Source organism: Chlorocebus sabaeus, chromosome 5, assembly GCF_047675955.1.
Source record: "Chlorocebus sabaeus isolate Y175 chromosome 5, mChlSab1.0.hap1, whole genome shotgun sequence".
NCBI classification, from domain to species: Eukaryota; Metazoa; Chordata; class Mammalia; order Primates; family Cercopithecidae; genus Chlorocebus; species Chlorocebus sabaeus.
This window is the reverse complement of record NC_132908.1, coordinates 24368466-24395393: the sequence shown is the minus strand read 5'-3', so window position 1 is coordinate 24395393 and position 26928 is coordinate 24368466.

The window sequence follows — 26928 nt, the reverse complement described above, 5'->3', positions numbered from 1 at the left end:
ACCTTCTCCAGAGAGGGTCCCACCCTATACCCAGGGAGAAGGAATGGTCAGATCATGAAGCCTCCTTAAAAAAACTAAGATAACTGGGTTCAAAGAGCTCCTGGATAGCCCAACATGTGGAAGCCCATCCTACGTACATCATCATCTGTGTCTTTTGCAATGTCTTTTATAACAAGCCAGTAAATATAAGTGTTTCCCTGAGTTCTGGGAGCTGCTCCAGAAAATTAATTCAACCCAAAGAGGGGGGCATAGGAGCCGCAACTTAAAGCCGGCGTGTAAGAAGTTCTGGAGGCCTGAACTTGCCACTGGTGTTAAGGGAGGGCAGTCGCGGGCACTGAGCACTCAACCTGTGGGATTTAACACAATCTCTGGGTAGATAGTGTTGGCACCGAATTAGGTGACACCCAGCTGGTGTCTGCTACTTGCTGCATAGTGGAAAAAAAACCTACAGAAGTCACAGAATTCCTCTGTGTCGATGATTATTGTGGTGTGAGAGCATGACTCCATTATGGCAAGTCTCATAATTTCTATCATCTCACTCTCTTTTCTTTTTCTTTTCTTTTCTTTTTTTTTTTTTTTTTTTAATGGAGTCTGGCTTTGTCATCCAGGCTGGAGTGCAGAGGTGTCATCTTGACTCACTGCAACCTCCACCTCTTGGGTTCAAGCAATTCTCCTGCCTCAGCCTCCCGTGTAGCTGGGACTACAGATGTGCACCACCACGAGTGGCTAATTTTTGTCTTTTTGGTAGAGTCAGGATTTCACCATGTGGGCCAGTATGGTCTCTAATTCCCAAGCTCAGGCGATCTGCCCACTTCGGCCTCCCTAAGTGCTGGGATTACAGGTGTGAACCATCGTGCCTGGCCTACAGACTTTTTTTTGAAGAACTTCTTGTATGGACCTCTTGGCCTCTTGGCAGGTGACCCAATCCTCATGGTAGCTGACTGGAACAGAGATAACCACCTGACCTCCTAATCTGTTCCACAGAGATGAAAATGCCATCTATTTTCCATGCCACCAGTCTACAAAGTGGCCCAGAATTTTCTGAACCAAAAATACATTCATTCTTAGGGACATTAAAATGTAAGTTAGAGTGAGTGGGTGGTTTATAGAAGCCACCACCTGAAAAGAAGCAAAGCAATGAGGTAAATAGAGGGTGGAAAGGAAAATCCATGAGTAGAGTGAGGAAGGAGATGCTCTTGGGAGACAGGTGCCAAGGGAAGGCAGGTGTCATGACTAAGCAGAACCACAATATAAAGATGGAAGCAGAGGACAAGCTGGAAACAAAGTCACTCCTTTACCAAAATGGCAGGCCACTGATGTAGACAGCAATGGAGGCCAGTATTCAGAACTGTGCTCACAGCAACCTAGGTTTTACTGCTGGGAGGTTGACTCTATGTCCTGGATCTTTTTACTACTGCGAGGTTGACTAGATGTCCTGGAGCTTACAGCAGTGCTGTGTCTCAATTGCTTCTGGTTGCTGCCCAGTCATTTCTGGGTTTCTTAGTTTTCCATGTCTTTTTACAGAGAAAAATAGAATTGCTAAAATTGTAGGCTTTGAAACCATATTATCTGATTATTTTAACCATGACTCTACTAGTATATCAATTCAATTGTTTATATTATGGGTCAATAATTTAAAACACTACACATTTTAGAGCCTTAAAACAATACAATTGTGTTTTTGATGTTTTTAATACACCCATTAGTGGGGAGTTCCATGCTGTCACCGTCACCAGGCTGATGACATCGCCATCAGCTGGAGTATCTGCAGAGGGAGACATCTGAACATAATGAATGGAGCACTGGCTTTTAGAGCTTTCACCGCGTGGTGACATGTGCCACCTCTACTCACATTTCTTTGGCCAAAGCATGTCATACAGTGCATTGGCTTTCAAAAAAAAAAAAAAAAAAAAAAAGAAAAAAACAGAATATTTATTGTGTCTAGAAAGTGGAAACTCAGGCATATTTGGTTGTGAACTGCATAGATGACTAGTATAACCACCATTTGCTATGTGATCTTGAGCAGGTTTCTCAACTTCTCCGCCTCAATTTTCTCATCTTCAGGACAAAGGTAACTGTCATTACTTCCTAAGTTGTTGTGAGAAATAATTGCAAACCTGCAGAAGTGCTTAGCATCACTCATGACACATTTTGGCTTTATTATAGTTAGAAATTATTATTATTATTGGCTTTATTATAGTTATAAATTAGCCAAACCCTATTAACTGAACTGACTTGGCTCAAGTTGCCTCCCAGCTTAAACCCATACAATGGGACATCCCTCCTGAGTATTTGCATAGGTTAGGTTTTCTCTGATTATATGCCACCTCTACTCACCTCTACTCCATCTTTAGGGTGTCAATAAGTTATCTCCAGGAATCTATGGCATTGTAAAAGTTTCAAGTGAGTGAATCCAGAAACGCAGTGAGGAATTTTTTGATGGGTCATCTGTTGAGCCAAAGAGAGAGATGTGTGTAATTTGGAGAGCTGAAAATTAGACAGAGGGCAAGCACAGCAGGAGAAATGATTCTGAGAAATGTATCTCTAAAGCTTACCCAGAGCCAGAGATAGAAACCAGAGAAGCTCACGACATGGAAACAGAAGAATGAGCAGGAGGCCGATGAGCAGATGGGAGTTATTTTTAAAAAGAGGCAGCAAAAAGTCGTGGGAGGAGAATGCTACAGACAAGAGAACTCTGGAGCTACAGGTTGGAATATGATTTGGGAGCCCTAAAGAGGAAAAGTGTCTGTCAGGGTTGAGAAGCTGGACTATTAGACTGGGACAATGCCTTGAGATTTGAGAACCTGGAGTATTAGACTGGGAAGATGCCTTCAGATTACAGAAAGATGGTCCCAGAAAATAATGCCAAAAAATAATTTTATTTTATTTTTCTTCTTCTTCTTCTTCTTTTTTTTTTTTTTTTTTTTTTTTTTTTTTTGAGACAGGGTCTAGCTCTGTTGCCCAGGCTGGAGTGCAGTGGTGCAATCACAGCTCACTGCAGCCTTGACCTCTCCGGGCTCAGGTGATCTTCCACCTCAGCCTCCCGAGTTGCTGGGACCACAGGTGCATGCCACCAGACCTGGCTAATTTGTTTGTATTTTTTGTAGAGATGGGGTTTCAGCATGTTGGCCAGGCTGTTATTAAACTCCTGGGCTCAAGCAATCTACTGGGCTCAGCCTTCCAAAGTGTTAGGATTACAGGTGTGAGCCACCATGACCAGCCAGAAAATGATTTTCATTGACATAAAACTAACTTTGAGCTGGTTTAAACAAAAAGGGAGCTTTATTGGCTGACACAATAGGGAAATCCAAGATTAGATACAGTTTCAGGCAGAGCAGCATCTGGGTGCTAGAACAGTATCATCAGTCTTATTTATTTTTCTAAGTTTTGTTGTCTTGGTGTCAGTTTTGTATTTTTAACGTTGAACTCACAGGCAGATCCTTACTTCCTGGCACCATGATGGCTGCTAGCGCCGTCAGGTTTGCATTCTGTCTTCCTGTCCTTGTCACTAGAAGAGAGTGCCCCTCTCCCAGTCACTCCAAAAAGAGCTCTGGATTTTCTTTCATTGGGATACAAGCACAATCCAGAACTGATCACCGTGGCAAGCAGGATATGACTTCCCACTGGCCAGACTGGAGTCACATGAAAAATCCCAGACCATACATGGCTCAGTTGCACATGAACTAAGGGAACTGAATGAAAAAAGGAGCGTAAGTCCCTAAGGAAAAGTTGCAGTGATAACGATAGGGAGAAATACAGGGGGCTAGGCAAATAAGAAATTTTGTGAACTTTTTTTTGAATAATTGTTGTGTACCCTAGGGATGGCTGCAGTCTTCAGCAGCAATCCCCACTTCCCCTCCCTCCTCAATTTCACTAGCACCACTCTCAGCAGGCAGAGATGACTTTCAGCATATTAACTCATCTCCAGCCTGGTGGGAGCTTCAACAGCCCTGCTGTCTTGGAGTCACAATCCCCCACAGTCCTACCAATGTGGCTTTTCCCCAAGCTTAGCTCTTTGATTTCCCAGAGGATTCCAAAACTTTCCTTGAATAGCAGAACAATGGCTGAGAATTGAGAGCATGTTTATTCCTTATTTGCTCTGTGTGCTCAGATCTGTACACCTTTCCCTAAGATATTGGCTCGAGCTTTGCTCTATATTAGAGAAATGACCCAGGATCAGGACAGTAAATCCATGTGGTGACTGCCACCACTTTAGAGTGGAACTTAAGAGGGAAAATTTGATCTTATTTGGAAATGAGATTTAGACGTGTCCCTCAGAGAATAGGGACTCTTCTATTCTGAGTGGATCCAACGTGACACAGACTAAGCTGTGCAGAATGTGGAGTGAAATAATAATCATCTCATTTGTAACTATTTCTTCTCCATTTGGCAAACCTATACTAGTTTTTCCAGGCTTATTTCAAATATCCCATTTGCAAATTGGGACCATTGCAACTTCCCTAGAAACAATTTACTTCCCTTCACTTGCTCACATAATTCATGGAGTATATCCATTCTAGCACTTGAGTTTCTTGAAGTCAGTCTTATTCATTTTGGTATCATCAGTTCCTGGGTGGTAGGTAGGTAGGTAGGTACTTAATACAAATGCGATGGACAAATGGATGAATTATTTATACAGATTAAGCTGGAAGAAACATTAGGAATTCATAAAATCCAAACTATTGGTTATAGAGATGAAGAAACTGTCAGCCAGTGAAGACAAATAACTCACACAAAAACATACAGAACATTTGTGGTTACATGAAAATTGAGGCGTTTCAATCCTCAATCTAGAAGTCCTGTCTTTGCATTACAGTCCCACAAGGGGCACTCAGTTTTAGCATTTTACATACATCATTTCTTTCACTCACCCTGCCCAGCCTTGTAACAATGAGGAAGCAAAGGGTCAGAAAAATGATTGCTGAAGTGTTTTCCCAGCTCTACAAGTGCTTCCGGACCCAATTGCCCAACTCTGGCTCTGACACTCTTCCTGCTTGGTAGGGAAACTCTGGAAAGCATTGCAACCCAACCCGTCTAGTAGAACGTACATTCTTTTCGGTCTCACTCCTTCACCTGGGAAGCAGGCCCAGTAACCTGAAATAGAAATGCTTAAAGACAAACCAGTATGATGATGCCCATACCCTTGGAGCCTACTTCCAGTTGCCAGAAACAATAGGAAAGCTTTGGACATTCACACAGCTGATTCTGTCATGGTGGTAGGGAGGAGACAGTTGCCTATGGCAACCAGACCCTAACATCAGCTTCTGCAACTCCCAACTTAGGCCTATTAGAGAAAGGGAAAAATGAAGGGGATCTACTCCAGAAAATAGATGGCTTTATGCTGAAATTTTCTAACAAGTGTCTTTATTGTCTTCACTAGAAACCTCATAACAAGGACAGGATATATTCATTCTTGATTGTAATAACAACATCTTACGTATTACCTGCCATATGTGCTTTATGTATATATAATCTCACTTGATCCTGACAACAATCTTACAAGGAAAGTACTATAATTATATCTACTTTATTGACGGGGAAAAAATGAGTCATACTATGATTAAGCAACTTAACTAAGTTCACCCATTTAGAAACTGGCAAAGCACACAGGGGAACCCAAACAGTCTGACACCAGATCCCACATGCTTAGGCACTGAGCAAAGGCAGCTCATGATAAGATCAGAATATTTGAGGTCACATCCTGATTTGGCATCTCTTGCGCTGTCTGACTCTATGCAAGCCTTGTTTTCCTCATCTGTAAAATGAAGCTAGAAGTGCTTATCTGATAAGATTGTATGATTATCAAATAAGGTTATCTAGGTGGATACATATTATAAAATATAACTTTGTACAGAATGGCATACTAAGCTTTGTAATGAAGACCTGCTTTCAAATCTTATCTCCTTGATGTACTACCTCTTGGCCTGTAAGAAAATTATGTAAGCTCCATGAACCTAAGACTTGAAATTAAAGGTGAAAAATTTTTGTCTGTCAAATAATTGAGTGATAATTGTTAGTTATGAAGGATGGTCATGAGTATTGAGGTGAAAACACTGAGCATAAGACTTGTGTATAGTCAGCTCCCAGAAATGCTGGTTTTTATATGTTCCCCTTTGCCAATAAATGTATTGCCTGCCGTTTGTTTAATTATTGAGCCTGAACTTCAGTATGGAAATCCCTAATCCAAGTTTTGAGCTATCAGACGCAGATTTGAAAGTGAGAAGGTGGGTAGAGGATGAGAGCATTTTGTAAATACAGATGAACTCAGAGAAAAAAATGAGGGACTTCAGGCTTTCAAGAGCACAACTGTGAATGGAATCCATCATACACATTTTAAGTCAAGAGCTATGTAAGACAAGCAAAAGCTCTTGCTGGAGACAATTTATCTAGCTTTTGTTGCTCTGAGAAGCTCAGGGGCTGCCTGAACATTAGAAGTACAGAATTCTGTCAGGAATTCCTTCACTTGCAATGGCTAACAGAGCTGAGCTGCAATTTTACTGCTTAACAGCAGATGTCAGTGTTGGCCATTACTTGCAATACCATGACCCTACCCTATATACCAAGCTATTGGTTCTGGAAAATAAATTAATTGTAAATTCACATAAGTCAGTACAAATTTTACTTGATGACGGAAGCCTCTATACTCTTCCCCTCGGGCTGTTTCATATGAACATGGAAAAGCAGATCCCCAGTCATCTCAGGACTCCTCAGAAATGGTTATTCTGATTGTGGGGTAGGAAAAGCTGCTCTGAATTCTTAAACCTTGTATATAGCCTGGTTATGGAGAGTTAGTCCACTAATATCTGTCCAAGAGACTGGAGTGGATGGACAGGAAAGAATAATGAGGAAAGGAGAGAAGGAGAATATTAAGAAATTTTAAAGTGCCAATTTTACTGCTTATCAGAATCTAAAGCCAAGAATTGTGAGTGTAAAAGTGTAAACACGACATGGAAAAATTATTCATACACATAGAGAAAATTATTTCATTTTTATAAAAATATGTTCCTATGTTAGGGAATTTAGCTTAGTCATTAAGTGTGACAACTTTGGCTCAGTTGTCTGGGTTTGAATATCAAAGTTAGACATAAAAGTTAGAAGATCTCGTGAACATTTATTAGTCCCATGAACATAAATTAGAACATTTATGAGTATCGGTTTTCTCACCTGTAAGACGTAGATAGTAATAGCACCTACTTTATAAATTTGTGAGGATGAAATCATCCATATTAATTGCTATACAAAATGTCTAGCATATAGGAAGTGCTTACTAAACATTAGGTATTATATTTGCATATAAATGTCTTTGCAGGCAGAAAGTCTAGAAGGACAATAGTCACCAGAATTTGCTCCTTTTTTCCTGTTAACTTTTGTGTTATCCAATATTACGTAGCAAGTACTATTTATATTATATTACTTAAGGGGAAATAAATCATTAGTCAAAAAAGTTAGTTTTTGAAAAATGGTAACTGAAATTTGAAGAACTGAGCTCCAAAATGTATCGTTTATTTTCTTCTAGACCAGAGTAAATTCTCCAAGGCTGAGGCCTCAGACCCACCTCTGCAACAGGAGTACCCTTTCCTTCTTTACTCTCTCTCATAGAACTTTGTACAGAAATCAACTATATAACTTATCATTGAGAGGCTCCAAAAAGTAGAGAATAAAAGTAAGATTTAGAAACAGAGAATAATGTGTGCAAATCAAACTCTGCCACTCACAGAATAATGCCATTTAAAGGCATAATTTGATCATGCTAAAACAACCTATAAAATAACAAAGTTACAGATAAGCCAACAAAGGAGATAAAAATGAATAATAAAATTCAATTAGTTATTAATAAAAGGAAGGAAGAAAGACGTAAAATGAAACAAAGAGGAGAAGGATTAAATAGGAAAATAACAATACGATAATTTTAAGCATAACAATCTAAATAATATTAAATGTTAATGGTATAAATAACGAAGTTATAAGTCAGAAGTGTGTCAGGTTACATTTAAAAAGCAAGACCCAATTATATTCTGCTGATATAGTTTGTATACCTGTCCCCACCCAAATCTCATGTTGAGTTGTAATCCCCAGTGTTGGATGTGGGGCCTCTAGTAGAAGGTGATTGGATCATGGGGATGAATTTCTCATGAATGGTTTAGCACCATCCCCTTGGTGCTATCCTTATGATAGTGAGTGAGTTCTTCCAAGATCTGGTTGTTTGAAAGTCTATGGCTCCCTCATCTCTCTTTCTTGTTCCTGCTCTCACCGTGTTACATGCAAGCTCCCCTTTGGACTTCCACCATGATTGTAAGCTTCCAGAGGCCTCCCCAGAAGCAGGTGCTGGTGCCATACTTCCTGATCAGCCTGCAGAACCACGAATCAATTAAACTTCTTTTCTTTATAAATTACCCGGTCTCAGCTATTTCTTTATAGCAATGCAAGAACAGCCTAATATATCTGCCTGCAAGAAATATGCTTCAAATAAAAGATACAATAGGTTGGCCAAGTATGGTGGCTCACGTCTGTAATCTCAGCACTTTGGGAGGCCAAGGCAGTTGGATCACTTGAGGTTAGGTGTCTTGAGACCAGCCTGGCCAACATGGCGAAACCCCGTCTCTACTAAAATACAAAAATTAGCTGGGCGTGGTGGCATATGCTTGTAATCCCAGCTACTCAGGAGGCTGAGGCAGGAGAAAGAATTGCTTGAACCCAGGAGGCAGTGAGCTGAGATCACGCCATTGCATTCCAGCCTGGATGACAAAGCGAGATTCCATCTCAAAAGAAAAAAAAAAAAAAAAGATGAAATAGGTTAAAATAAAAGGGTGGAAAGCATACACCATGCAAATGCTAATCCAAAGAAAGTTGGCATGGTTATATTAATGTCAAACAAACTAGATTTTAGAGCAAATAAATAATGTTACCAGTGATAAAGATGGCTACTTTCTAATGATAAAAGTATCAATTTATAAAAAGAATATAAGAATCTCAACCTTTTATAAACCTAATAATAAAGTTTCAAAATGCATGAAGCAAAAACCAATAGCACTGCAAGAATAATTGGAAAAAGCGATGGTTATAATAAAGAAATTAATACCCTTCTTTTAGCAACCAATAGAACAATTGGAGGAAAATTTAGAAAATCATAGAAGATTTGAACAATACTATCAGCAAACTTGACCTAATTGACATTTATGGAATACTCCACCCAACAACAGCAGAGTACGTATTCTTTTTAATGCCACATGGAACATTCCCATGATAGATCATATTCTAGGTAATGAAATAAATCTCAATAAACTTAAAGGAACTCAAATCACACAAAGTACATACTGTCACTGCAGTGGAAATAAATTAGAAATCAATAACTAAAAGGTCCCTGGAAAATCCCAAAATATTTGAAAACTAAATAGCTTACTTGAAAATAACACATGTATCAAAGAGGAAGTTGGATGTTAAATTACAAAGTTTTGAAATGAATAAAAATAAAAATTCAAAATATAAAAATTTATGAAATGCCACTATGACAGAATTTAGTACAAAATTTATGGCAGTAAATGCTTATGTTAGAAAAGTAGAAAGGTCTCAAATCAGTGACTTCAACTTCTATTTGGAGGAATAAGAAAAAGAAGAGCCAATTAAATGCAAAGGAAAAAGGACATAATAAAAAACAGAGCAGAAACAATGCAAAAGAAAACAGAGCAACAATAGAGTAAATCAATAAAACTAAAAGCTGGTTTTTTGTTTGTTTTGAGACAGTCTCACTCTGTCACCCAGGCTGGTGTACAAAGGCATGACCGTGACTCACGGCATCCTGCCTTCCTGTGCTCAAGCAATCGTCCCACCAAAGCTGCCTGAGTAGCTGGGAACACAGGTATGTGCCACCATGCCCAACTTTTTTTTTTTCTTTTGAGAAGATCAATACAGTTTATTTACCTCTAGCTAGGAAAACAATTGAAAAATAATTAGTCAATACCTAAACTGAGAGATGCCATCATCAGAGATTCTACAAATATTAAAGAATACTAATGAAATATTATGAACAACTTAATGCCAATACATTTGACAACTTAGACAAAATGAATAAATTGCTTGAAAGATACAACCAAATAACATCAAGGAAGAAATAGTTAACCTGAATTAACATTATGCCTTTCAAGGACATTGAATTTCTGCTTAAAAACAATCCCACTCAAAAAAATTCAAGCACAGATGGTTTCACAGGTAAATTTTACCAAACATTTCAAAAAGAAATATTAATTCTATACAAACTTTTTTAGAAAATTAAATATGAAGAAATACTTTCTAACTCATTCTATAAAGCAAGCATTGCTCTGACACCAAAACCAAAGACATTACAAAAGTAGAAAACTGCAGGTCAATTTTCCTCAAAAACACAGACACAAATATTTTAAACAAAATTTTAGCATATTGAATCCAACATTTAAAAATAATACATAATAATCATTACATATCCTGGGTGATTATTCCAAGATTGCAAGTTTGTTTTAACTTTCAAAGGGCAGTCAATTGTGATTCACCATATTAACAAACTAAAGAGAAAAAAAATATGTGATCATGCCAATAAATGCAGAAAAGATATTGGACAAAATCCAATATATATTCCTGATAAAAATTCTCAGTCAACTAAGAATAGAATAAAATTTTCTCAACCTGATAAATGGCATCTGTAAAACCCTACAGCTAAGGTCGCACCTAATGGTAAAAGGCTGAATGCTCTACTGAGAACAGCATCTCACAAATGTTTATGTTGAATTTTCATTTGAATTAATTTCAAAATAATTTGTCATTCTCTTTTAACTTTCTCATTGATGCATGTGTTATTTAAAGGGCAAAGATATCCACTCATCACTTTTTTTTTAACATTGTAGTAGAGCTTATAAGCCAATGCAATTAGGCAAGAAATAGAAATAAAAGGCATCCAGATTGGAAGGAAAGAATAAAATTGTTTTTATTTATAGATGCCTAATGAGCAATGCAAGGTTATAAGTAACCAGATCCACGCATGTTTGTGTCTTCCTACAATGTCAGAATTTTATCAATGCTATTTCATTCACAAATGCCATGAGCTACATGGAATTCCCAAGGAGGCATTTATCAGTACTACTCACTCACTTGGTAGTCAGAGCTGGGGGCACACAGGCTCAAGCCACTCCACAAGTCAGTCAATATTGCAAGCCATACATAATAGTATACTTAATCAATATATAAATGTTATAGATTAATCATTCCACAACAAAGTAATAATTAACATCAAGAGGAAAAAGAGTGGGAGAAGGGGTTGACAAACCAGTCCGGGGGCGGGGGAGTGAAGACCCTCAAGACTGTGTGTGTGACACATACATGAATATATGCACATATGTATTTCTTTGTGTATGGGTGTGTATTTGTTGGTTGAGGAAGTAATAAAGAGAGACATGTTAAAAATTACTCTGATTTTCCGGCATAAACAACAGTGGGTGCATGGCGGTACCTTTTACTGAGAAGAGGGAGCCTCGGAGAGGACTAGATTTGGATCCTTATCAGCAAATTTAACTGTTAAAAGCTGGAGATGCAGAACTATGTGTAAAAGGATCAAGAAGGGCAAACCTACATCACCTAAATCTTTTTTACCTTTCCCCAACTCCCCATGTTTCACTCTCTCATTTGGCACTGCACTGTTTTGATTTCCAAGAGCCCGAGTCCTTGCCTGCTCCCTCCTATCAGCTGCGGAGCCTTCTTGGGTAGTCATCTATACAAGAGAACCACCTATATTCTCAGCGGGCACCTACCATCAGTTCTATAAGCCTGCCCTCTAAGGATCTTGGGGAATTCAACTGTAAAAACCACCAGATTAGGCAACTGATCTAAGATGAGGAGCAGCTGCAATTTCCCTCTAGGGACCATCATCCATGGACCCTGGAGTTTCACTGAAAATCACTGACATGAGGCAGATAGATTACTAGGAGAAAAGACATATAAATTTATTAAACATATATATGTGGGGGCCTTCAGAATAAAGACCCAACCTAACAATAAGGCCCGGAAGCATATATACCTTGAGATTTTAGAAAAAATGGGAGCTTGGATCCCAGTGAAACAGGTTGTGAGGGAGGGGAGAAGAGGAATTCTATTGAGGGGCAGTAAATGATTACCAGGGAGAATGACTGGATCTTGGGGAACAGCAATTAACTTGTAAATGATTCTTCTTGGAATTCAAATGATCCTTGGAGACAGTCATTATCTTGAAACAGGGTCTGTTTGTGTGTGGTTATATTTTTGGTCTTTTATCCTGTAATAGCGAGAAACAGAAAGGGAGAAACCTATTGTTCTCCTTGATGGGTCTTGATCCTAAGCAGATAAAGCAACTTCAGTTTATTTGAGAGAGATGCTGAGTATGGGGTAGGTTCGAAGAACTTGAGGCTTCTTCAGTTCAGCATGTTGAAATGCAGTATTTTGGGGTATGGGCTTCTGAACCCCAATATCCCAATAATTGTTTTTTAATTCCTCAGCTTTGAATCTGGGTCTGTGGCATGAAGCGCTGTGTCCTTGGTCCCATACATTTTCTTCTCAAATGCTATTTATCTGTTCAGGAGCTTCTGTTTACGAAGAGGTTAGTGAGGATGGATGGGCGACTGTATAAATTATGGGCTGATTTTCAAACACGAAGGTGATAAATGAACAGATTTTCCCCCAGATTGCTGAGCAAACATCAGCAGAGCAAACCAATGTAAAGATATAATCATGATTAATCTCTTGATTAAAATAATTAATCTTGGTTAATTCTGCATTTAATCATTTCTTTTTATCAATGTCTAACATGCAGCTTTATAGAAATATTCATTTAGACTAATGGATATTTCATTTCTCCAATTAGTCTGTTTATTCCAAGCTTCTAAATGCCTCAAACTCCAGCTCTTTTATTTGTAGAAAACTTCAGTCATCTGATCGTAGCTCTAGGCAGAATGTTTCTTTCATACCCAAGAAGTCTGCACAACTTTTGGCTAAGGACAAAAAGAGGAGTGTGCCTTAGAGGATATAAGGGAGACAGGAGAGCTTCAGGGACTGAAGGAGGCTCTATGGTGATTCTTATCAAACCTTTGCTCAGGGATTCAGAATTTTCCTCTGGCCATTAATTGCCTCTCATGGTAATAATGTCATGCATTTGATAGGAATTTACAACTCATTCTTTCACCTCTAACATGTGGCAGTTCCCACTAAGACACAGAATTATCTTTCCCATTTTATTGATGAGAAAACAGATGTTTAGAGAGGTTAGGTGGCTTACTCAAATTTATGTGGTGAACAGTAAAGGCGATGCTGGATTCTCAGATGCCCAGTGGTCTCTTCTAGTTTGATTACATAATGCAAAACAAAACATTGTGCTGGTATAAGATAAAGGGCTGTGAATTCTTGGTGGACGTACTGAGGGAGGCTGGGCAAGCATTTCTCCTATCTCTGTGAAGAAGCAGAAGAAGCAGTAGATTATTCAAGCCTTTACTTTTTGGTGCTTACATTCAACAAACATTTTTTGAATATCTACTCTAAACCAAACACTGTCCTAGGAGTAAAAAATGTATCAGGGAACAACAAGAAAGTCTAACACTGTAACTTCCAATCCAAGCGAGGACACATGGATATCAAGTTTAATGCCTGAATCACTGAATCAAAGCTTATCCAACACAGGACTACAGGAATATATAACAGGAGAGGGGTTCAGAAAAGAGAGGCGGAGAGGAGAGGAAAGGGTTGGGTTGGGTACAGGGCTAGGAGGAGATGAAGTTACCCCCTCTCAGCCGCTTGATGTAACATTACTCTCACCTGATTTATTTCCACTATAGCACTTTATTTCATCAGAGCACTTGTGCCATCTAAACTTATCTGATTTATTAATTGGTCTTCTTGTTTTTAGCCTCTCTCTTTCCACTAGAAAGTAAACCTTTGGGAGACATAAACTGTATCTTGTTCTTTGCTACATGCTCAGAATGTGAAGCAGGACTTGGCTCATCAGAAGCACTGGGTAAATCCTTGTTGAATGAATAACAGGAAATGTATAGGGTATGAATGACATTAACTAACACTTATCACGTATCATGCACTTAACATGTGCCAAGCTCTGTTCAAAGTTTTTTACATGCATGATTCCATTTTATCCTCACAGTATTTCTAGTTATCATCCCCGTTTTAAACATGAGAAAATGAAAACACAGAAGAGGTTACACTCATTGAACTACCAGCCAGTCTGACTCCAGGGCCTGTCCCCTTGACTACTATGCCCTGATACTCTATGAGATGCTCTGGTAGGATACATCCACCCTACGTTGTCCTTGGGTGCTTGATAGACCCTCAGATTTCCTGTTACCCAGAGCTTCTCCACCCTGGTACCATTGCCTTGGGCTGGGTGTTGCACATTCTATGGATTTTGATGTATTTACTCCTCTATAAATTATCACAGATTCAAAGCTATTTTTAGATGATAAATATCTCATTTATTTTTATTTTGATTTCTTTAGTAAGAACAGAAAGCAATGGAGTGTAGCAAAAAGACAGGCCTTGGCTACGATCACTGTCTTCCACTGTCAATCCACAGACAGAGCAATCCTAACATGAATAGGCCGATGACCCTGAGAAAGCCTTCAGTGGGAGGAAAACATCACCACTATGTAGGTGCACCTTTGGGACTGTGTCACACACATATATCTCTTCTGCTTTGTGGAAGAAGAAAATGGCTCTGATTTAGTCCAACCCTGCTCATTGTGCTAGTTTGGTATCTGAGCCTCAGAGAGGGAGCGTAGCTTATTTAAGGCCACAGAGTAATTTCAGTGGAAGCCTCTTATAGGCCAGTGTCTGTGAGGCCTGCCTCCAACACTGCAATGCAGAATTGTTCAGAATTTTCCCTATATTCTGGCCAAACCAGTGATGCTTTTTCCATTGCTCCATCTGAATTCCAGTCTCATCACAGCCCCTCTAAAATCCTCCTCCACCTTCCCTGAATCTACCCTTACTCAGAGCCCAGCCTTGAGCATTAGATATTGTGGGGATTACCCCTCCCCACCTCTAATTTTAAAACAAGATACAAAGTTTATAATGCAATTATAAAATAGATTTAGAAATGCTTTTAAAACCACCCACAATCTTATAACCTTAGTTTATTTTATTGCCACACTCTAACTTCTCTGATTTCCTTTTCTTGCAATGCCAGATACAGTCCTCTAGACCTGCCTAGACCTCAGTCATCGGCTTCCCAGCTTGAAGTGTCTGCAGGCTATGCTACTGACAGGGGAATAGGATGATAAACTCTTGGATGTTGCATGAGAAGTCATCTAACTTGACTCCTGACTTCTGCACATAGGGAAACAGAGGCCAAGAAAGGCAAAAGTAATTCCTCAAGTCACACAGCTGAAAAGTGGCATAGTTGGGACTTGTACCCACCTTATCTTTCTAGCTCTATTTTTTTAAGCATCCCCATCTATTCTAAAGAAGACCTTTTCTGGACACCAAAGCCCTCTGTCTTAGTTAATTTCTTGCTGCTATTAATAGCATGTATAGCACGCATTTTTTTTTTTTTTTTTTTTTTTTTTTTTTTTTTGAGACAAAGTCTCGCTCTTGTCCCCTAGGCTGGAGTGTAATGGCACGATCTCGGCTCACTGCAACTTCTGCCTCCTGGGTTCACTCCTGCCTCAGTCCCCCGAGTAGCTGGGATTACAGGCACCTGCCACCACGCCTGGCAAATTTTTGTATTTTTTAGGTAGAGATGGGGTTTTACCATGTTGGCCAGGTTAGTCTAGAACTCCCGACCTCAAGTGATCCGCCCACCTTGGCCTCCTAAAGTACTGGAATTACAGGTGTAAGCCACCGCGCCCAGCTCATAGCATGCTATTAATATTAACAAAATACCTGAGACTTGGTAATTTACAATGAACAGAAATTATTTTCCACAGTTCTGCTGGCTGGGAAGTCCAAGATCAAGTCACTAGCAGGTTTGGTGTCTGGCAACGGCTGCTCTCTGCTTCCAAGATGGTGCCTTGTTGGTGCGGAGGGAAGGAACACCACGTTTTCACATGGGGGAAGGTGGAGGGCAACAGAACTGAACGCTGAGTGAAGCCTCTTTTACAAGGCTTTAATCCCATTCACAAGGGATGGGTCATCATTGCCTAATAACATCTTAAAGGCCCTGCTTCTTAATATCACCACACTGACATCATTTGAATTTTAAAGGGGGTACCTTCAAGCCATAGCACCCTCCAGTGTCTCCCGGGGACAACCAAAGCTTAATAAATGTCCAACCCACCAGCAAAAAACCTCCCCTGCACTCGAAGTCTCAAAAGTCAGCCAGAGACATACTGTCTTGACTGCTGCCATTTATAGAGTATCTATTGTGTGCAGTCACTGCAGAGAACTCAGCAAAATCACCCACAATAGCCCTGTGGGATACATGCTATTATTCTCAATCTGCAGCTAATGAAACCGAGGAATAGCACAGCTAAGTGATTCACCCAAGGTCATACATCAAGTGGTTGGACCCCACAATCCATTTGTGTCCTTTTGTCTGTGTCATTTTCCCTCTCTTATGAGACAGAGGTTGAGAGGTTGAGGTATGAGATTGAGATGCTTCTTGCTTAGGTAGTATCTGAGAGTAACTTGACTCTTCAGATTAACCCTAAACCAACATAGGGATTTGATGCAATGGGACAGAAGACAGATATGTTTACTTGCAGGACTTGTATTTATCTATCCAACATGGCTTTCAAGAGAGCTTACTAAGAGCCAGCCCTGTGTGAGGATACAACACTGGGCAAAGTGTGTGATCTAGAGAGAAGGTTTAAGCTCTGCGTTCCCAAGCTGAGGGCACTCTTAGGATTTTCTTTCTTCTCTCTTTTGACTCTTTGAAATTTCCCTCCCTTGTGTGGTTAATACGAGAGGGACCTAGTGCTTCCTTCTGCTTGACGGAAGCTATTTTCTCTCTCTAGAAAGAGAAACAGTCCTGTTTGAGCTAGAGAAACAGTCCTTTCCAGTCCTTTGGAGAAACATTCTTCCCTAACCTCACCATTGGAGTGGTAAATCCTGTGGGCTGAGATAATTTGTGAATGTCAGATAAGGGGCCTGAGTCACTGCCGGACCATGTTCAAAGCTGAAGGCTTCAGCCTTTTTCCACGTAGGCTTCCTGACTCTTAGAGCTACTTGTAATGTCTAGTTCACTGAAATTTTGCAGTAGCTTTTGGAACAAAATCCTGACACAAACGCTTTCCAACTCCAAGTGGCCTTCAGAATCATGAGAATGAAACAACAATAGAAGCATCTGTGCTACTGCCAGATACTGTGTTTTAATGGGTTTGGATAGGAGTACATATCTAGGGCTGAGAGTCATTATGTTCAGAGTAATAAAATGATTTTGCTAGGGGAGTTCCTTTCTCATATCCGTTTTTTGATTCGATGGCAGAGTGGGCAACTGGCTAGGGATTTGAGCATTTGGAGGCCCTGGGACCAAGCCAAGCACCATCTCTTCATTCTATAGGGCTTGTGTGAGGTTCTGAGCTGGTCCCTGCATTTCATGTGTTGGTAAGCAATATGAGGACTCTAAACGAAAGAAAAATTGGAAAATGATGGTGTGATGGCATTTCCTTCTCTCCTCTGCCTCGCCCCCAAAGAACCCGGATCTGAAAGGAAATCTTAACTCTTTCTGCTTCAGAGCCATCTGTGGCCCCAGCTTCTCTTTTAGTGAGGCATAGAAATAACAATCCTTGGCTCAGTTTTTCAAGGTCAGAAAAGGGCCGTGAGATACTTCTTTCTGGAGAAAGAGAAGTGCAAGGTATGCCCCTTGGAGGGAGAGGGACAGGCTGCATGGCCTCTTGCCTCACTAGCTGCAGATGCACTTGGAATTGTTCCACCTAAGCAGAGACAGAAATTCTGCAAGTCTGCTTGAGATTGGCATCCTTTAATTAATCTCATAACCCTCCTTATTCAGGAGGTATAATTGTAACTTTGAGAGCCATCAGATAAACTAGATGTGGCATGTCACTGGTGTCCAGACACAGCCAGCTGTGTTGCAGAGGGGAGTACATTTCGAGGCCTGGAGCTGCAGGGCAGAAGGGAGATGGGTTAGAGGACGTGTGTGCCACTTACAATATTGAAATTGGATTCTTCCTGGCTGGGGACCCATCGCCCTGTGGAGTCAGATCAATGTTCAGAGCACGATGCAAACTCATGCTAGGTTTCCACACAGGCACCGCCCCCTGGCTTTTGACAGTCAGTTGTTCAATCAATAAACAATTACTGGACACCATGCTGTGTTCTGGGCACTGGGCTGGAGATTTATTTATTGCTGCTAAGTTCGAACTGTGCATAGGCACTGGACTAGATGTTCCTTTCTTTGCAAATATGCTCTGAACCTTTCTAATGGTACCTATAATTATCAACCAAAGTAATGGTAAATTTTTGCCAGGTGCTGTTCTAAATATTTATGTATATTCAGGAATTTGATCCTTCTGACAACCCTCTGAGGGAGCTACTATCATTATTTAAATTTCGCAGATGAGGAGCCTGAAGACCAAAGAGGTCCCAGAGCTGGTAAGTGAGAAATCCAGTGACTGAACCCAGGCAGTGTGATGCAAGAGTCAGCACTCTAACACACACTCGATGTGTGTCTGCACAGCGTTAGGTCCATGTCATGATGGGAGATTAAGGATATTGCTGTTGTTTAGATTCTGCATTGTAGAGTTCACACTGCCTCAGTCTGAAGCTTGTATCCATTGTTTACTCTCTGCATAGCTTCTTGCAAGTAATTTAAATTCTTTGTGCCTCATTTCCCTTATATGTGAAATAGGAGAAATAATAATTCTAATATTTAGGATTGTTGTAAGGATTGCATGACATAATATAGGTTAAGTACATGGTAATTTATCAAGCATAGGATGTGGCATGTGGTTATAGGTCAGTAAATATTAGTGATGATGATGATGATGTTAATAATAATAATAATGAGTTAGCTCTCGGAAAATTCATAGGCTAGTCACAAAGAAAGAATTTCCATCGCTAAATGTTTTACATTCTAGCTAATTTGTGTGCAAGAATTGTGGAGGACGTGAGCAAACATGCAACAGATGCATGATTTTCAATAGGTCCTTGAGGGCAGTGAATTTGTCTTGTTTTCCTCTGTATCCTCAGTTCCTAAGCATGTGTTTCACAAGTAGATGCTTACTAAATATCACACATTTAATCAACCAATCAACTCATTAATCGATAGATGAAAATACCAGATTAGATGAATGTCTGGTGTATAATATCCCAGAAATTTTATGGATTCTGGCCTATGTTCAGGCTCGTGCTTCTATCACATCAGTGCTAGTGTTCAGAGAAAGGAGAGAAAATATTTGAAGCATCTTGAGATCTGGACCTTGAAGGACTAAGGAATGTGGTGGGTGTTGTGGCATCAGTGAATAACAAGATATCAAAAAGTGCAAGGTGCATGTGGAAGACAGGGCCAGGTCAGTCTGGCTGAGACAGAGAATGCTATTTAGGTGAAAAAAAGGAATGAGACTGAAAAGGTAACTTTGGAACATGATTGTGAAACACTGTGGAGTGCAGACTTTAACCAGCTGGCGTTAAAACATTTCCACTGGCTGTGACATTGCCGAATAGACCCAGAAACTGGTATGATTGAAGCTTGGAATTTTCAATAAGACACACTTGGAATAACCCAAGCGAGAGGTGATGAGGTCCAAGAAAATCAGTTAAAAAGGCAGACATGCCTCATATTAGTGACTGACACGGTTTGACTGTGTCCCCACCCAAATCTCATCTTGAATTGTAGCTCCCATAATCTCATGTGTTGTGGGAGGGACCCAGTGGGAGATAATTGAATCACGGGGGCAGTTTTCCCCATACTGTTCTTGTGGTAGTAAGTCTCACGAGATCCAATAATTTCATAAAAGGAAACCTCTTTTGCTTGGCTCTCATTCTGTCTTGCCTGCCGCCATGTAAGACATGCCCTTCACCTTCTGCCATGACTGTGAGACCTCCCCAGTCATGTGTAACTGGGAGTCCATTAAACCTCTTTTTCTTTGTAAATTACAGGTATGTCTCAGGTATGTCTCTATCAGCAGAGTGAAAACAGACTAATACAGTAACTGATGAGACATTGAGATAAGACAGAGGAGGAGTGCAAGGTTATAGGGGGTGCTGATCTACTAACTATGGGCATCTCCTATTAAGTCCCCTTGTGTCTCCTCTCATCTCTCAGAACAGTTTTCTGTTGATCATCACTGAACCTACCTGACTTTCCAATGTTGCTTTGGAATCTAGGGTCATTCCTGACAGTGAGTTATCTGTCTCTCTCTCACTCTCATTAATGAATGACTTAGAGAAGATCCCACTGCATTTTTGCCTCTGTTCCTCAGAGACAACTACAGATAGAAGGGGAAGCTGGGTAGAGATACAGGCTTAGTCATTTCACCACCACTCAAATACTCCTGTAGTCAAGTCACTCTATACTTTCAAGTCGATCTGTATCATCCGATGATGTTAGATCAGTGTCTTTCAAGCTTGGTAGGGGTAGTACACTGAGTGATTGGAAGGCTCCAGATCTCCTCTTTGGTTCTAAATGAAACAATATTTTGTGGTCCAGTTCCTCTACAGAGTTCAACACACATATAAATTAATAAAAAATAAATGAAATAATTATTGATACAGAATTTATATACTTAAAGATAATGAACTTTATTTGTGAGAAGTACCCCAGTGTAGGTACATGTTATGAGTTGAATTTTCTAGTGCCTTCAAATTTATATGTTGAAGTCCTAACTCCCAGTACCTCAGTATATGATCTTATTTGGAACTAGGGTCTTTACAGAGGTAATCATGTTAAAATGAAGTCATTGAAGTGGGACCTAATCCAATATAATTAGTGTCCTTTATAAAAAGGAGAAATTTTGACACAGACACCCACAGAAGGAAAATGATATGAAGAGAAATAATGAAAAGATGGCCATCTATAAGCCAAAGAAAGACACTTGAAACAGATTATTCTCTTCTGACCCTCAGAAGGAATCGACTTTACTGACACCTTAATTTGGGACTCCTACTCACCAGAACTGTGAGACAATAAATTTCTACTGTTTAAGCCATTCAGTTTGTCAGACTTTGTTACAGCAGCCCTGGGAAACTAATACAGTAAAGACACCTAATAATAGTTCAGCATTTTAAAATACAGAAACAACATGTACATATCCTCTTTTGATTGACATAACTTTTGAGGGGAAAAAGCATATTAATATGATTGTTGAGAAAATAAATGTTTAGAAATGATATTGTTATAATAACAATGGTTCTAATCATCATAATAGTCATCATTTTCTGGGTTAGTATATACCAGGCACTCATCTAACAATTTCAAATCATGAGATAATTTAATATTATTTATTCTATTTTGCAGATAAAAAATAAGGCAGTGAGAGAGAATGTAACTTGCTAATGGTCACACAGCCAGTACGTGGCAAAGCAAAGACTTCCATCAGATATTCTTTATTCAGAATACTTTCTGCTACATTCTTTCTAAGCAAAGCATATGGAATTGGGTTGAACGTTCACTTACAGGTACAACAAGTAGTTATCGGTTAGCTATTACGTAACAGAGGTTCCTGAACAAAAAAGAATTAGACTTCCAGTGGATAGATAAACAATAAATAAACGTATACATTTATAACATTATTTTTGTAATTATAACTTCAATGAATAATAAAGGTAGAGTAAGGGGTAGAGTGTAGTAGAGACTACTGAAATAAAATGATCAAGTGGTGACTTTCTAAGGTGACATAGAATCAGAACTTAAATGAAGCAAGGGGTGGATCATGAAAACACAGGGAGTAGCTTTGTCAAAAATGGGTTTACTGTAAATGTGTGAATTTATTTCTGGATCCTCTATTCTGTTCCATTGGTCTGGCTGTCTATTTTTATGCCAGTACCATGCTGTTTTGGTTACTATAGTTACACTTTGAAGTCAATGTGATACCTCTGTCTTTGTTCTTTTTACTCAGGATGGCTTTGACTCTTCTGAGTCTTTTGTGGTTCTATAGAAATTATAGTATTGTTTTTCTATTTCTGTGAAGAAAGTTATTGACATTTTAGTAGAAATTGCATTGAATCTGTATATTGCTTTGAGTAATATGGACATTTTAGCAATATCAATTTTTTCAATCCATGAACATAGGATATCTTTCCACTTTTTGATGTTCTCTTAAATTTCTTCTGTCAATCTTTTGTATTTTTTATTATAGAGATCTTTCACTTCCTTGGTTAAGCTTATTCCTAGGTATTCTTTTTCTAGATATTATAAATGGGATTGCTTTCTTATTTTCTTTTTCAAATTGTTCACAGTTGGCATATAGAAACCCTGCTGATTTTGTATGTTGATTTTTTATCCTGCAATGTTACTGTGTTTGTTCATTAGTTCTAACAGTTTTTAGTGGAGTCTTTAGGTTTTTCTAAATATAAGATTATATTGCCTATAAACAAGGACACTTTGACTTCTTTCTTTCCAAATTAAATGCCCTTTCTTTATCTTGTCTAATTGCTCTGGGTAGGACTTATATTTCTCGAGCAAGATGTTAAAGGTACAGGCAACCAAAGCAAAAATTGGCAAATGTGATTCCATCAACCTAAAAAGCTTTAGCATTGCAAAGGAAACAATTAGCAAAGTGAAGAGACAACCTACACAGTAAGAAAAAAATATTTTCAAACTATTCAGCTGACAAGGTATTAATAACCAAAATATATAAAGAACTCAAAAAACTCAGCAGCAAAAATAATAATAATAAGCTGAATAAAAAATGGGCAAATATCTGAACAGACATTTCTCAAAAGAAGACATATAAATGGCCAACAGGTATATGAAAAATGTGCAATGCTACTAATCATCAGGAAAATGCAAATCAAAACCGCAATGAGATATCATCTCACTCCAGTTAAAATGGCTATTATAAAAAAGACAGAGAAAAACAAATGCTGGCAAAGATATGGAAAAAAGAAAACACTCATATACTGTTTCTAGGAATACAAATTAGTACAGCTACTATGGAAAATAGTATGGAAGTTCCTCAAAAAACTAAAAATTGAACTACTATATGATCCAGTGTTCACATGGCTAGGAATATATCCAAATGAAAAGGTATCAGTATACTGAGGAGGTATCTGCACCCTTCATATTTGTTGCAGCACTATCCATAGTAGCCAAGATATGGCATCAAAATGTTCATCAACAGATGAATGGGTAAATAATATTTGAGACATATATAAAAATATATACACAATGGAATATTATTCAGGCATGAAAAGTAACAAAATTCTGTCATTTGCTACAACGTGGATGGAAATAGAGGATATTATGTTAAATGAAATAAGCCGGGCACACAAAGACAAGTATTACATGTTCTCACTCAAATGTGGGAACTGAAAAAATTCATCTTATGAATTAGTGAATAGAATGGTGGTTACCAGAGTCTGGGAAGACTAGTGGGGAGAAGGAATGAAGTGAGGTCATTTAATGAGTACAAAAAACAGATAAAAGATCTAGTTATCAGTAGCACAATAGGGTGATTATAGCTAACATTCTTGTATATTTCAAAATAGATAGAAGAATAGATTTGAAATGTTCCCAACACAAAGAAATAATAAACGTTTGAGGTTACAGATATCCCAGTTGCCCAAATTTGATCATTACACATTGTATGCTTTCATCAAAAAACCACATGTACCCTATAAGTATGTTCAAATATTATATATCTATAAGAAAATTTAAAATTAAAAAAGTGAATGATTCTCAAAATTATTATGCTGAGGGTGAGAGAAAGAAGACTAAAAAAAAAGACCATATATACTCCATTTTAGAAATTTCTAGAAAATAAAAACTCATTTATAGTGACAGAAAGCAAATCAGGATTTAACTGGGAATGGAGGAGAGGGTGGAAAAGAACAGTGGGAGGGATTGCAAAGGAACATGGGGAATCTTCAGGGAGTTATGGATTGCATGTCCATCATACTTTGATAAAGCTGTTTAAAGAAAAAAATATATATAGGGAGGAGAATATAGTGGCAAGTACTGGGACTGGTGCTGCATTTAGCAGGAACAGTGGTTGGAAACAAAGCAGCTAAATTGATAAGTAACAGCCACGGTTAGAATCTGGACCATATCCCTATGGTAATGCATCACTTAGAAAACTTGACTAAATTTTCTTCATGTAACAAGTCTGGAAATCAGCATTATAAAGCTGGTAAAAACGTTCTTGGAAGTTATCAAGTACTAGAACTCCTCCTATCTTTCTGCTCCATGATGCTCAGCCTCTGGCTCCTAACCTCAGAATTGCAAGACAGTTTTTGACCTCCAGGCATCGGGGGGAAAAGGGAAAAGATGAAGGAATAACATTTTCTTTAGTGCGGGGAATCATTAATTTTTATTGGAGAAAGAAGCCCTCAACAGAGATTTTTACCTACACCTTATCAGCAAGAACTCTCAGTTGGGCATTCAAGGTGCTGAGGAGTTTGACAAATTGAACAGAAAGTAACTGGTCCATTGCTGGGGTTCTGTTTGTAAGAAACAATAGGAGAAGACACATTGAATAAACAAATATCAGAGCCTGACCCTGCTCAGTCACCATCTCTGGAAGGTATGCCTTGGAAAAAACATTGGCACAGGTGATTCTGGAATAGAACTTAGCTCACCTCCTACTGACTACATGAGCATGGTATCCATTGTATTTGTAAGTGTGTGTATGCATGTATATGTATGTGGGGGGGGGTGTGTACCTGTATTGATCATGATGCCTGGACTAGGTAAAGAATTCTATATATGTTGAGTACACCTCAGTCTTCTATGTCACTTACTGCTATACAAGTGAAGAACAAAGTCCACGGCATGTTTTGCCTTCAGAGGCCGGGTACTAACTCTGAGGAGAAGTGCATTCAGAAAAAGGTAACTTTGGGGGCTGGGCACAGAGGCTCATGCCTGTAATCCCAGCACCTTGGGAGACCGAGGTGGGTGGATCACCTGAGATCGGGAGTTCAATCAGTCTGACAAACATGGAGAAACCCTGTCTGTACTAAAAATATACACTAAATTAGATGGGCGTGGTGGCGCATGCCTGTAATCCCAGCTACTCAGGAGACTGAGGTAGAAGAATCGCCTGAACCCGAGAGGCAGAGGTTGCAGTGAGCCAAGATCGTGCCATTGCACTCCAGCCTGGGCAACAAGAACGGAACTCCATCTCAAAAAAAAAAAAAAAAAAAAAAAAAGAAAAAGAAAAAGAAAAGAAAAAAAAGAAAAAGATAACTTCGAACAAATCTCGTGAATACCCCTGAGCTTTAGTTTATTTATTATAATGCAAGATGATATCCACATCATAGGGTGACTGAAAATGTAAATTGAAATACTTAGTGCATAAAAGAATTAGTATTGTGTCTGGCGTATGGTAGTTATTTATGCAAGACAAGCACAAATTTAAATGTTCTCTGGCTTGTTGACTCTTTGGACATGAAAGTATTGGCAAATGGTCAAAAGAAGACATAACTGACCAACAGGTATATGCAAAAATATTTAATGTCACTAATGGGAACATACAGCAGTTTTTGAGAAACATCTAGAACACTCAGCAGCTTGGGATACAGTTCAGTACCCAATTCCAGGCCATCCTATAGGCCTGTGATCTAAAAACCTACTGACATTAGAATTTTTCTACAACAAAATCTGAAATATTTGACAAAATATAAAAACAAAAACTAAGTGTACATCAGCTGGTTTCCCACGGGGGTAGAGATTTGCTCTGGATTTTTCACAAAATTGCAGCAGGACAGGCAGCAGCCTATTGTGGTGAAAAAATAGAGTTCCTTTTTTATTGCAGATGTCTGTTTCAAAGGAGCAGTGCACCGCCCACCCCACCACCACCACCTGCTACCTCTTTTCCCCAGAATCAATCACAGGTCATTTTGGTACCTTCATTGCTTTATCTTGCAATCACTGCCCCAAATATAGATGCAAATACTGTTTTCTTTGTCAGAAGCACCTCCCATGCTCACATGGTGACTTAACAGCTCCTAGCTTCTAAGAGGATTTCAGTGCTTGTGCAAACCTTTCATTTTCTTTCAAAGGAGGGATATTTCATGACCTAGTTCTCTAGGTAGGACAGGCAGGGCAAGAACATCCCTACCTCTGGTGCTGAAAAGAGATCCCTCTTCTTCCTCCAGTCTCCATGCCAGTACCACTCCTACGAAATGACACAATGTGTGAGGAGGAGGAATAGCACGGAGCCACCTGGATATTCCCCAATACTCCCTGACAAGCTCCTTCTCTCCTAGGACATTCAGTCTGATGTGCTGAGGAGGCCCTCATCTGTCCTGCAGGTCCAGGTCACAGTCAGTCTTGACCTGAGCTTCAGCTAATGGTCAGGATGAAATGGTGCAGCCAATCACAACAGGATGCTAGAGGAAACCCTTGATAGCCACGTAGACATAGACACAAAGCTTTTCTTAGGAAACCCTCATGTAGGCAACAGCTGCAGAAATAAAACTTTTGTTCCAAGTTTTCCCATGTCTCTCCTTTAAATGCTGCCTCCCTCCTTCTCTTCTCCTCTCTCTTCTTTCCTCCCTCCATTCATTCATTCATTCAGCAAACACTGCTTTAGGTTACTATTGGTGTGTGGAGGATAAAAATATTAGCCATAATTTCTACCTTTGGAGGCTCACACTGTAGCACTGTAGTGTGGAAGACAAATACATATGTTGATAACTGTTTTATAACCACACAACAGAAAAAATATATATACACACACACACATACACACACACATATATATGTGTTTTCTGTGTGTGTGTGCACAAAATTGTATATGAAATGAGTAAAGTCATGCTAAAGAAAAAGTTGAATAGAAGCTGAAGAGGCTAGTGACTTTGTTAGCGGTAGTA